This window comes from Cupressus sempervirens, chromosome 7 (assembly GCF_028749045.1).
Source record: "Cupressus sempervirens isolate cs-2001-9-10 chromosome 7, ASM2874904v1, whole genome shotgun sequence".
In the NCBI taxonomy this organism is placed as follows: Eukaryota; Viridiplantae; Streptophyta; class Pinopsida; order Cupressales; family Cupressaceae; genus Cupressus; species Cupressus sempervirens.
The window spans coordinates 491,678,544-491,691,529 of NC_143124.1; positions in this window are offsets into that span (position 1 = coordinate 491,678,544).

Consider the following 12,986-nt stretch of genomic DNA (forward strand, 5'->3'; position numbering starts at 1 on the left):
AAACATATGTGTTAATAATTGAACACACAATAAGAAATAATATGTGTTAATAACTGAACACATAATAAGAAATAATAGTCAATATTTTTTAGCTTTATTGATTGGTGATTGATCAATTTGTGGATCACTATTAGAACATTTAATCACGGTATTTTTTGTGGGTCAATGATACCTACAAAGAAATCCATGAATACCTAAAAGTGGAAACCTTAGCTACTAGATCTTTGTCCCTAGTTGAAGGGACATTTGGTTTATGATATATAGGAGAGATGGTTATATAGGCAAATTGTGCGTATAAAATCGTGACTTGGATTTTCCTAATTTTTTTGGTGTATCTCTATAGATGAGTTAAGAAAAGCTATGGTTTCAACTTTTGGGTATTCACGAAACTCTTTATACAGATCGTTGACTGCAAAGTTGTCAAACAATGGCATTTCAAATATGCCCCTTGATACTTGTTATGTTCTTGTACCAAGAATTGTTCACTAAAAAATATAAACCCTGTAACAATTAATGTATTAAAAGATCAATAAAGAAACAATATTGAATATAAGATTAATAATGGAACAAATAAATATTTTAATGAAGCACTAAAACTTTCATGTCATTACTCATTATGAAAAGAAATTTAGTAAAATCTAAATAAGTCAGTTATGTGATGTTATTCTACACATACAAATATCAACATACCAATATTAAAATATCTTTCGAGGATGCCCATTAAGAAATCAATTCCTTTCAAGTTATCTTAGTAATTATTAGTTTAAATAAAAAATATGACAAAATAAGGTTATCCTAACAATTAATCCACTTACACTATTATACGATTTTTATCTCAATCTGATAAGACCGACTTTGGTAATTATGGGGAACATATGACAAGAGGTCTTGTAATTATGTAAAAATAAATAAACAACCACAAAAATACAAAAAGCGAATGGACCTGCTATTAATTTGAGTTCATTTTTCTCCAATACTCACCGACATTAAGTCGGTGAGGCCAATGCAGGCGGACCCACCTCCATTACATCTTTTCTTGCCCTTACGCTTATTGTGGACTAATGTTTTATTTTCTCGAGCCCTCCCTTGTTTTACATTATTTTATTTTATTTTATTTAAACTCGCTATCTTTAAGGGATCGTGTATAAACTGCAGTGAGTGTGTTTTTAACTTTATTAGTTATCACACTATAGCATTTATGTGAATGTTAATTTGTTTTTTCTTCTAATCAATTAAATAAATGAATTTAAATAAATATTTGTGCATCTATAAGGTTTCTAGTTTTCAGTTTGTAAATTAACTTTTTAAGAAATTCTTTATTTCTCTTTCTATTGGTTAGTACCATGAACAGTCATGGTGGAACAGTTCAAATGTTGATTTTAAAATATTTTTTCTCCAACTTTAAATTTCTATGTTTTCTTTGGTAAAATGTGACTCATTGATCGGTTGGTTGTTGCATTTAACGCATATTTATCTTTGAGAAAAGAAATCTATCGTCCTATCTTTTTGCTTCTATAATATTCTAGAACATACATCATGTAGAAATTATCCTTAAAATATTTGAAGATCTTCACCGCAATTCTTTGGAAGAATGTGTCAAATACATTCTTCCTATGTTTCACTTTGAGAGAGCAATTACATCTACAAATACCTCCCAAATTAGAGCTCACAAATTATATATTTGTTGGATCCAATGAAGTACACCAATATTTTGGCAACCAAATCCAGGCCCCTTTCTTCATGTCCAAATCCAACCATCTTAGGGTTTTTTTTGTTTCTTTTTTAATTTTAAAATTAGAATGATAATGTGTATTACAAACAAAATATTAAAAATTATTTTATAATTCATTTAGACATTATTGCATTTGGCGGGAACTAGATGCAATGCGTCCTTATTATTTACTAGTTATTTACTAGCACTTGTACTAAAAGTAGGTGTAATGATTATGAGAACAATAAAATATAATTTTGTAATATAGTAGAAGAATTTTAACAAATAAAATGGTTGCTTAGAGTATTTTTTAATAATAATATAAGTGAAGTAAAATGTTTTTTTAGTGGAAGACCATTATTAGCAAAGATTTTAACTGCTAAATAAATGTTACACTCATTTCAAAGTTCAAAATATTTCTACCAAAGGAAAATAAATAAAAATATAATAATATGTGTTAATTTTACATATGAAATAATAATAAGAGATAAAACAATAGAACAATGATACTTATTTAAATAATAAAATAAACAAAATTAATTTTTTTTAAGCTATCTATAGACTCCCAAAAATTGTTACATAATCTTACAAAATTTTCTTTTGTTATCAAATTTAAATTGCTATATCATAATAACCAACTTATATCATATTTGGTTTCTCATAAATTATTAATTGGTACTTTTATTAAATTTGAAAAATATGCACAATTGAATAACTAAATTGAAATGAATACTTTTGAGCTTGACTAGCTTTTCTCTCAAATTAAGTGTATTAAGTATTAAAAAATAATTTCTTTTGTTAATTTATCTAATATATTTTACTACAAAATGAAATGAATATAACATTTTTTTTTCAAATTTTATTAGACATAATTCAAAAATTAACAAAACATCGAAGAATTTGGAATTAACTTTTTTAGTCAAAATTTTTTCTTTTCATTTTTTTTAATATAAAACTAATTTATTTATTATAGGCAAGAGCCTACAATGCATCAGTAAATTACGAGTCTCTCATCGGGGAGATCTTGGGTTCAAATCTATTCGAGATTAATACATAATAATAATTAATCTTTACAATAATAATAAATGAATAATAAATAGTCTAGGTGCATTTTTTAATCAATAAAAGGCTAAATGCCCTATATATATTAAATTTTAGAATAAATTACAAAATATTGAACTCCATTCAAAGTGCAAGCATTAGGGAGAAAATAACAAGGAAGAAAATGTTATAAATGTTTAGAATAACTATCGGGGGGGGGTGTGAATCAGTTACTCAAGGTCTATATGTACCACTTGAACAATTAAACATTAAACACATCAATGTTCTATTGATCCTACTTATCTTATTGTTGCTCGTTCTCTACTATAAAACTTTCATAAACTTAACTTGCATTGAGTAATGAAAACATCATCACATGTAAAACATTCATAAGACATTCATCACAGCTTAACACTAGGATTTTAGGTGGAAACCCAATTTGGGAAAAACCACCAGCAACATGTCACTCTTTTTTACTCTTTCGCAGTGAGCTCTATTAGGAGCCAACCCTGTCAAAGGTTACAATACACACTATTAAATGTGACCTAGTTAGAGGATTTAATCACCTTTTTAGGAGTGGCCTTGTAAGAGGACTTTGATCATTCCATTTATAATGTCACCTAGTTAAAGGATTTATACAAATTGTTAAGTCTTCAAATGATTGTTAGGTCAACCTTTGTTAAAAGGATTTCAATACAAATTGTTTACAATGATAAGAAAAAAAAAGGTTTTGGTCTGTGTGATTATAACTCACTTTTGCTAGTTGAGATCTATGTTCAGTCCTTATGCTAGCTCACTGATAAGTTTTTCATTGTCATCTTGGATCTTGATATGCTTGGACACCCTTCAAGCAATCAGTCCACTCTTCTCATCAACACTTACACCTTCTACTCAAATTCACTTATCAACAACAACATCTACAAGATTTCTCTTTTAGCTTTGCATCCACTCACTCGTGTGTTTCTGATCAACCTTGCTTCATATGAATTTCTTCACATACAAAATCGCACACACTATCTAGGGCTGGACTGGGCACCAAATGTTTGGTTTTGTATCACCTTAAATAGGCAATTTGTGCTTTACCATTTTCTACATCCACCGTAGATCTTAGGGTTTACAATCAGATTCAACTTGATTCAATGTATCTGTACATCTTCTTGATCATCCTCTAGAAGCTTCTATAGAATCCTTTTGTTAGGTCTTTGCCTAATCACCACCTTGAATTGAATGATCCAACTCATCAATCTAAACTTCAACATGTTTTACATCTCCCAAGAAATCAACTGAGTTGACTTGATCTTATAATTCTTTGAATTTGATCTTTTATTGTCACTCAACAATCACTGAATTCTAACACTTAGTCAATATTGAAATACACAATTGTCATTTAAGATTTATGGCCTAACATCAACTAACTTGCTCGGTCGATGCTAATGCTCGGTCAGTACTAGATTTTCTTAGCACTAACTATTGAAATCTGATTGAAAAGATCATTGTATGAGAAAGATTGTTATATGTTTCAATCATTATTTTGTCACTGATGTCAAACTTGTTATTTCTTGGTAAGACAATTGCTTATAGATTCAAGTACTATCACTTAGTTGATTGATGAAGAGGATTTGATCAATAAGAGGTAACAACAACACCTAGAGGAAAGGTTGAGTTATGCTTGTGTAATGAAGTACAATGATCAATTAAAATAGTGGTAACATTATGCATTGATTATCTACTTTAGGTTACAAATGTTGGCTACACTAAGAAAGAATAGAAGAACATGTAATACAGAATTTGTCTACTAAGCTTGACCGAATGGATAGTAGGTGCTGAGCAAAGTAAATGCAAGCGGAGCAAAAAATCAGTTAGTGCCAAGTAAATGCAAATTCTAATGGATGTCAACAAAGTTAGTTAGTGTCGAGAAAACTTTAGTAGGTGTTGAGCACCGGTAAACTTTAGTTGATGCCGAGTGATTTTGTAGTGGATGCCGACTAACACAATGTGTGTTGAGCATCAGAAGTTTGATAATGCCGAGCTGCTGTATTATTTCAAAGATCGTGAATTCAATGAATCTGAGCCAAAAAGTTTGTTTTCTTGGATTTTGTGAACCAGGTGGAAGATAAGGATGATGAGTTGGTGGCACAGAATTCTAGGTAAACCATTTTGAGGCAAATTCAAATGGATTCTAGAGGAAGTTTCTAAAATAGACAAGATATGGGGTAGATACATTGTATCCTACCTAACCCATCTTAACCCTAATTTGAACAATGGAGAATAAATGGAAAAAGATCTTAATTTCCTATATAAAGAATGTTTGGTCATGAAGCAAATGTTGTCATATGCGAGAACCCAGGGGAGACAATAGGTAAAAGGGGTTTTGCTTCATCAAGTGACCTAAGAGAAGAGTCTGCAATGGCATGTTAAGTAAGAAGGCTATAGAAGATGAATGCTTGAAGGGTGAACAAGCTATCAGAGCTACAAAGTATGAAGGCCAAGCAGAGTGGAGGATTGAATAGAGATCTACAATCTACAAGAGAAGTTGTAAGTTGTATTAGATCAAAGCTCTATTGCTACTCTCTAACAATTGTATCAGTCTAGGATAAATCCTTTGGATTAAGGTTGACCTAACAGTCATTTGTAAATCCTTTAATAGGGTGGCATTCTAAGTGAATGACCTAAAGTCCTCTAACAAGGATCGCTTCTAATAGGGTGATTAAAATCCTTTAACAGGGTCACATTTAACAGTGTGTTTTGTAACCTTTAACAAGGTTGGCCTCTCATAGGGCATCACTTTAGAAGAGTGAAAAAGTGGTAGCATGTTACTAGTGGTTTTTCCCAAATTGGGTTTCCACGTAAATCATTATGTTATGTGTGTTGCTAAATCTGTTATGTTTCATGCTTTACATTTCTACAAATTGATTTGACAGCAAGCTGCAAGTTTTAAGTTATTGCATAATCTTATGGATGCATGCATAATGGTAAATATTTTATGGGTTCACTAAGCTGTGAAAAGTTTTATTTGTACATTTGGACCTTGGATAACTAATTCACCCCCCTCTTAGTTATTCGAAATTAATTCCTACAATTGGTATCAGAGCCATCTGCTTAAGAGAACTAGTTTGAAGGTACTAGAAGCACAAAGATCAAGATGACGAAAAGAGATGTACCCAAGCTCAATAAAAATAACTTTGTTGCATGGAAAAGTCTAATGAAGCTACACCTTGGAGGAATTGGAGGCCATGCGCAAACTACCATTGATGTGGAACATGTTGATCCAGCAGGTGCTCCAACTACTAAAGATATGAAGAAAAAGAATGAACACAATCAGGCAATGTTGGAGATTGCCTCTGCCCTAAGCTATGCCAAATTTGATGATATCAAAGGCTGTGACACTACAAAGAAAATGTCAGATGCCCTAACCACTATTTATGCAGGAGACAATAATGTTCAAAGAGAAAAATCTGAAAGTCTTAGAGGTAAGTTGGATGACATGAGAATGGAAGAAGGTGAGAATATTGCTCAATATGTTGCTAGAATAAAAGAAGTTGTGAGTGCAATAAAAGGTGTTACTGGTAAAATAGACGATGACATTGTGTTAAGTAAAGTCTTGAGGACATTGTTGCCTGCTTATGCTATTAGAGTTTTTGTGATTCAAGAACTAAGATGTATTCTAGGAAATGATCTAACCCTTGAAGGTCTAGTAGGTAGACTCATTTCTTTTGAACTATCTAACTTTGATAATTATAAACTTGAGGCTCTTGAATTTTCTTTCAAAGCTAAACTATTGTTGAAAGATTCTAAAGAGCCCATCAAGCAGAAGAAGAGGAGAAAGGTAAAATGCATGTCTAGTGATAGTGACACTAATGAGGAAGATGTTGATCATCTTGAAGCATTTCTTGCAAGAAGATTCCACAGAGGAAAAGACAAGTTCAAAGGTAAGTTACCTATCTTTTATTTTAATTATGATGAGGTTGGTCATATTGTTGTCAAATGTCAATAGAAGAGGAACCATAAAGGTGGTGATAAATACAAGAGCAGAAGAGATGATAACAACAAGGACTACAGAGACAAAGGAAAGAAGTCACACTACATTGCAGAAGAGGATACTATGGATGATTCTGATGATCACGATGTTGCAATGAAGGATAAATCTGATGAAGATGAGGCAACTGCATTTGTGATATGTGTGAACAAGAATGATAGATGGATCATTGACAATGGGTGCTCACATCACATTACTGGAGAGAAAAGTAAGTTCATTACCCTAAATTGTTATGAAGGAAATAGTGTAAGATTTGGTAGTGATGCACCATGTTTAATAAAAGGAAAAGGTTTCATCAAAATCATAGACAAGATTTCATGTCACAATGCTTACTATGTTGAGGGTCTTAACTATAATATTTTGAGTGTGTCCCAATTGAATAACTTAGGATGTAAGGTTGAATTTGAGAATAAGACTGCTAAGATATTTGATACTGATGGTAAACTGATTGGAAAGGGTGATCAAACTAGAGGAAATCTATTCTACCTTGATATAGAGGATGCTACTTGTCTAGTTGTTAAATATAATGATGTATGGCTATGGCACAATAGGTTATGTCATGTTAACTTTGATAACTTGGTTAGTATTAGTAACATGAAGAAAGTTAGAGGTTTTCTTAAATTGAAGAAACCTAACAATACAATGTGCAAACAATGTCAGCTAGGCAAAATGACAAAGTCAAGTTTTAAGAGTAAAACTTATACCTCTAAGGAAATACTTGAGATTGTTCATACTGACTTGTGTGGACCAATAGATGTGCAAAGCTACAAAGGATATAAGTACATTATGTTGTTTATTGATGATTATTCTAGAATGATGACAATTATGTTTCTGAAACAAAAAATTGATGCTTTCCAAATGTTTAAGTGGTATTTAGCAAGAGTTGAGAAAGAAATAAGTAAGAATCTGAAGTGCTTGAGATCTGATAGAGGAGGAAAATTCACATCAGATGAGTTTGAGATGTTCTGTAATGATAGAGGAATCAAAAGACAAACATTTTCACCTAGAACCCCTCCACAAAATGGAATTTCTGAAAGGAGGAATAGGTCTGTAATGGACTGTGCTAGGACACTCATGATATAGAAGAATGTTACTTTGAAATACTAGGGAGAAGTTGTAAGTACAACTGTCTATACCTTGAACTGTGTACAAGTCAAGAAAGGTACCCAAACAACACCTTTTGAATTATCATATGGATACTCACCAAATATAAAATATTTTAAGGTATTTGGAAGTAAATGTTACATTCTTAAAGATGTTAGGAATGGTAAGCTTGATGCAAAAAGTGAAGAAGGTATATTCCTTGGTTACTCCACAAGAAGTAAAGCTTATAAGTGTTTGAATACTAACACTAACAAAGTTGTGGAAAGTGCAAATGTGAATTTTGATGAATATGCAAAAGTACATGAAGCTGAACCTATGAAAGAACCAGAAGAATACAAATCATTTGTATACTTTTATGAAGGTATGCCTGCTGAAGAAGATGTTGTAAATCAAGCTACCAATCAAGAACAAGTTTCTGTGACTGTCGAGTCACATCCTGTGAATGTCGAGTTACATCCAAGAATCGAGCTACATTCAGATGCCAAATTACAAAATGGAGTCAATGCACACTCTGACTCTAAAGTTAGTGTACATTACTAAGATACCTGAGAAAGATGCACATAGTGATTCTGAAGCTGAAAGACAAAATGAAGAAACAAGAGTAGAGCCAAGATTGGCAAAATATGTCAAAAGACATCATCCTGCTGAACAAATAATTGAAAATAAAGATGCTAGGCCAATGACAAGAAATATATTGAGAAGTGAATCATGGTTGCTAAGCATGAAGGAACCCAAAATAGTAAAAGATGCATTAGGAGATGATGATTGGTACAAGGCCATGGAAGAAGAGATTGAACAAATTGATAAGAACAAAACATGGAGTTTAGTTCCTAGACTAGAAGACAAAAATGTGATTGGTACCAAGTGGGTATTTAGAAACAAGCTAGATGAAAATGGTAAAGCTACAAGGAACAAAGCAAGATTAGTTTGCAAGGGATATGCACAAGAAGAAGGAATTGACTATGGTAAAACATTTTCCCCAATTGCAAGAATGGAAGGAGTAAGAACTCTACTTTTTTATTCTGCATACAAAGGTTTTAAGGTTTATCAAATGGATGTTAAGTTAGCATTTTTGAATGGCATATTAGAAGAAGAAGTTTACATAGAACAACGAGAAGGATTTGTTGATGTTAACAATAAGAACATGGTATGTAGACTTCACAAAGCTTTATATGGTTTAAAGCAAGCACCAAGAGCATGGTATGAGAGACTTCATAGCTATCTTGTGAAGATTGGATTTGAAAGAACTGATGATAACAACAATCTGTACATGAAGATAGATACAAGAAAAGGTATTTTGATATCTGATATTTTTGTTGATGATATATATTGAAGAATTTTGGAATGGAGGATTCCAAACTAGTAAGTAGACCTATGGTGACAACACACAAGTTGTCAAAGAATGATGATTCAACTAAGGTGAATCAAACATTATATATAGGTCTATGATTGGAAAATTGCAATATGTTGTATATAGCAGACCTGACATTGCATTATCTGTAGGGATAGTTGCAAGATTCTCTGCAAATCTCAGGGAGAATCACTTAATGGCTATGAAGAGAATAATGAGATATCTAAAAGGAACATAAGAGTTTGGTCTATACTACAAGAAGGATGAGAAATTTGAATTGAGAGCCCACACTGATGTTGACTGGGTTGGAAACATTGATGAAAGAAAGAGCACTAGTGGAGGAGCATTTTTCTTAGGCAAAAGGATAGTTACATGGACTAGTAAGAAACAAAATTGCACCTCACAATCTACTGTTAAAGCTGAATACGTTGATGCTGCTATAAATTGTACAAACATTGTATGGATCAAACAACTACTCAAAGGAATGAAGGAAGAGATCACAGAACCTATAACACTTTACTATGATAATACAAGTGCTATAGACATATCTAAGAATCTAGTGATGCACACAAAGACCAAACACATTGCAATCAAATATCATTATATGAGAGGATTAGTCCAAGATAAAGAGGTGAAGATGGAATATGTTAATATAAAGGAGCAAATTGCTGATATCTTCACAAAAGCATTACCTAAGGATTCTCATGAGTATCTAAGAGGTAAACTAGGGGTCATACCCATATCTAAGGCTATCTAAGTAACAAGAGGACAACCCTATATCAAACAATTGATGCAGAGGATCTTACTTTAGGAGCTGCCTAAAGTATTCATAGAGCTAAAACTTCTAATAAGTCACAACTAAAGTGATAAAAGAAGAAACTAAAGAAACTGCAAAAGCCTATATCTACATGTAATAAAGATGACATAATTTTTTTGGTATATGTCTTTGGCATTGTTGTCAAAGAGGGAGAAAGTAAAGAAAAATGATCAACATGGAGAAAGGCAAGCAAAAGGGAGAAAGTAAAGCAAAATGATCAAGAGGAAGAAAGTACAGTAAACTGGTCCACTAATCAAAGAGGAAAAAGTAGATCATCCTAAGAGGGAGAAAATGTTGTTGATTAGAAAGGGAGATAGATGAATAGTACATGAAAGAGGGAGAAATCATGATCTACCTAGTAAAAGGGAGATGCAAGTGAAGGAACTCAGAGGAAGTTATATGTACAAGTTTTTTTTTTGTAACCTAATCAGAAGATGAAAATTGCTGATAGAGGGAATAATGCTGACACAAGTTTTTTTCTTTTGGTATTATCTTACTGTTTTAACTAAGTTAGTTTGGTTGAACAAGATGTTCATCATTTGATTGACTTGGTTGATTATTTTGGTTTGTCATCAATGCCAAAGAGGGAGATTGTTGAAATCTGATTTAAAAGATCAATGTATTAGAAAGATTGTTATGAGGGAGATTGTTATATGTTTCAATCATTATTTTGTCACTAATGTCAAACCTACTATTTGCTGGTAAGACAATTGCTTATAGCTAGATTCAAGTACTATCACTTAGTTGATTGATGAAGAGGATTTGATCAATAAGAGATAACAACATCACTTAGTTGATTGATGAAGAGGATTTGATCAATAAGAGATAACAACAACACCTAGAGGAAAGGTTGAGTTATGCTTGTGTAATGAAGTACAAAGATCAGTTAAGAAAATGGTAACATGATGCATAGATTATCTACTTTAGGTTACAAATGTTGGCTACACTAAGAAATAATAGAAGAACATGTAATACAAAATTTGTCTCCTAAGCTTGACTGAGTGGATAGTAGGTGCCAAGAAAAGTCAATGCAAGCCGAGCAAAAAATTAGTTAGTGCCGAGTAAATGCAAATTCTAATGGATGCTGAGCAAGTTAGTTAGTGCCAAGAAAATTTTAGTAGGTGTCAAGCACCAGTAAACTTTAGTTGATGCCGAGTAACACAATGTGTGCCGAGCATTAGAAGTTTGATAATGCCAAGCTACTGCATTATTTCGAAGATCGTGAATTCAATGAATCTGAGTCGACAAGTTTTTTTTCTTAGATTTTGTGAAACAGGTGAAAGATAAGGATGATGAGCTGGTGGCACAAAATTCTAGGTAAACCATTTTGAGGCAAATTCAAATGGATTCTAGAAGAAGTTTCTAGAATAGACAAGATATGGGGTAGATACATTGTATCCTACCTAACCCATCTTAACCCTAATTTGAATGATGGAGAATAAATGGAAAAAGATCTTAATTTTCTAAATAAAGAATGTCTGGTCATGAAGAAAAGGTTGCCATATGCGAGAACCCAAGGGAAACAAGAGGTAAAAGGGGTTTTGCTTCACCAAGTGACCTAAGAGAAGAGTCTGCAATGGCATGTTAAGCAAGAAGGCTTAAGAAGATGAATGCTTGAAGGGTGAACAAGCTATCAAAGATGAAAAGTATGAAGGCCAAGTAGAGTGGAGGACTAAATAGAGATCTATAATCTACAAGAGAAATTGTAAGTTGTATTAGATCAAAGCTCTACTACTACTCTCTAACAATTGTATCAGTCTAGGGTAAATCCTTGGATTAAGGTTGACCTAACAGTAATTTGTAAATCCTTTAATAAGGTAGCATTCTAAGTGAATAGCCTAAAGTCCTCTAACAAGGCTCACTTCTAATAGGGTGATTGAAATCCTTTAACATGGTCACATTTAATAGTGTGTGTTGTAACCTTTAATAAGGTTGGCCTCTCATAGGGCATCACTTGAGAAGAGTGAAATAGTGGTAGCATATTCCTAGTGTTTTTTTCCAGATTGGGTTTCCACGTAAATCATTGTGTTATGTGTGGTGCTGAATTTTTTATGTTTCATGCTTTACATTTCTACAAATTGATTTGATAGTAAGCTGCAAGTTTTAAGTTATTGCATAATCTTATGGATGCATGCATAATGGTAAATGTTTTATGGGTTCACTAAGTTGTGAAAATTTTTATTTGTACATCTGGACCTTAGATAACTGATTCACCCACACCCCCCCCCCCCCCGCCACCCCTCTCAGTTATTCTAAAGTAATTTCAGCACTAACTGTGGCTAGGTTGGCACCTGCATTACTCAACACTCCTTAGTATTTTACTCTTTTTCTCAGCTTGGCTTAGCTTTCTTGACATAAAATTTTACTTTTCTTTATCAAAATCTATCTAATAAAATATCCATTGTAACTTCCTTTTCATAACTTCAACCTTTCCTCTAGGTGTTATAGTTATGAGTAACTCCCAAATCCTCTTCATCAATCAACTAGATATGACATTTAGACTAGGTAGCAATATGTCTCATCCATAGATTTGACATCAATGAAAAAAAAAAAATTGTTCCAACTGTAAGTTTCCAATAGAAAACCCCTTGTTTTGTCTAGGATATTTTTTATCCTATTTACATGTTCAAACAATCGCCTTTATTTTTAACAAAGGTTTTTGAGAGGGTATACACTCCCTTACATTTGAGTTAGATTGAAATTTTCTTACATTATTTCTTCCCTTATATAATTTGGGAAGGTATATAGGTGCCCCTTAATATATGGGGACTTGGAAAGGCATACCTTCCTTTACAAATTTGATGATATTAGAGCCCTTTATTTGGGTTTGCATTAGACCTTTATGTAAAGTTGAATACATTCTATGAAGAATAGTTTTTTTCCTTCAAAACCTAATTCTGATCCAATGTGTCATCTCATCTGACTA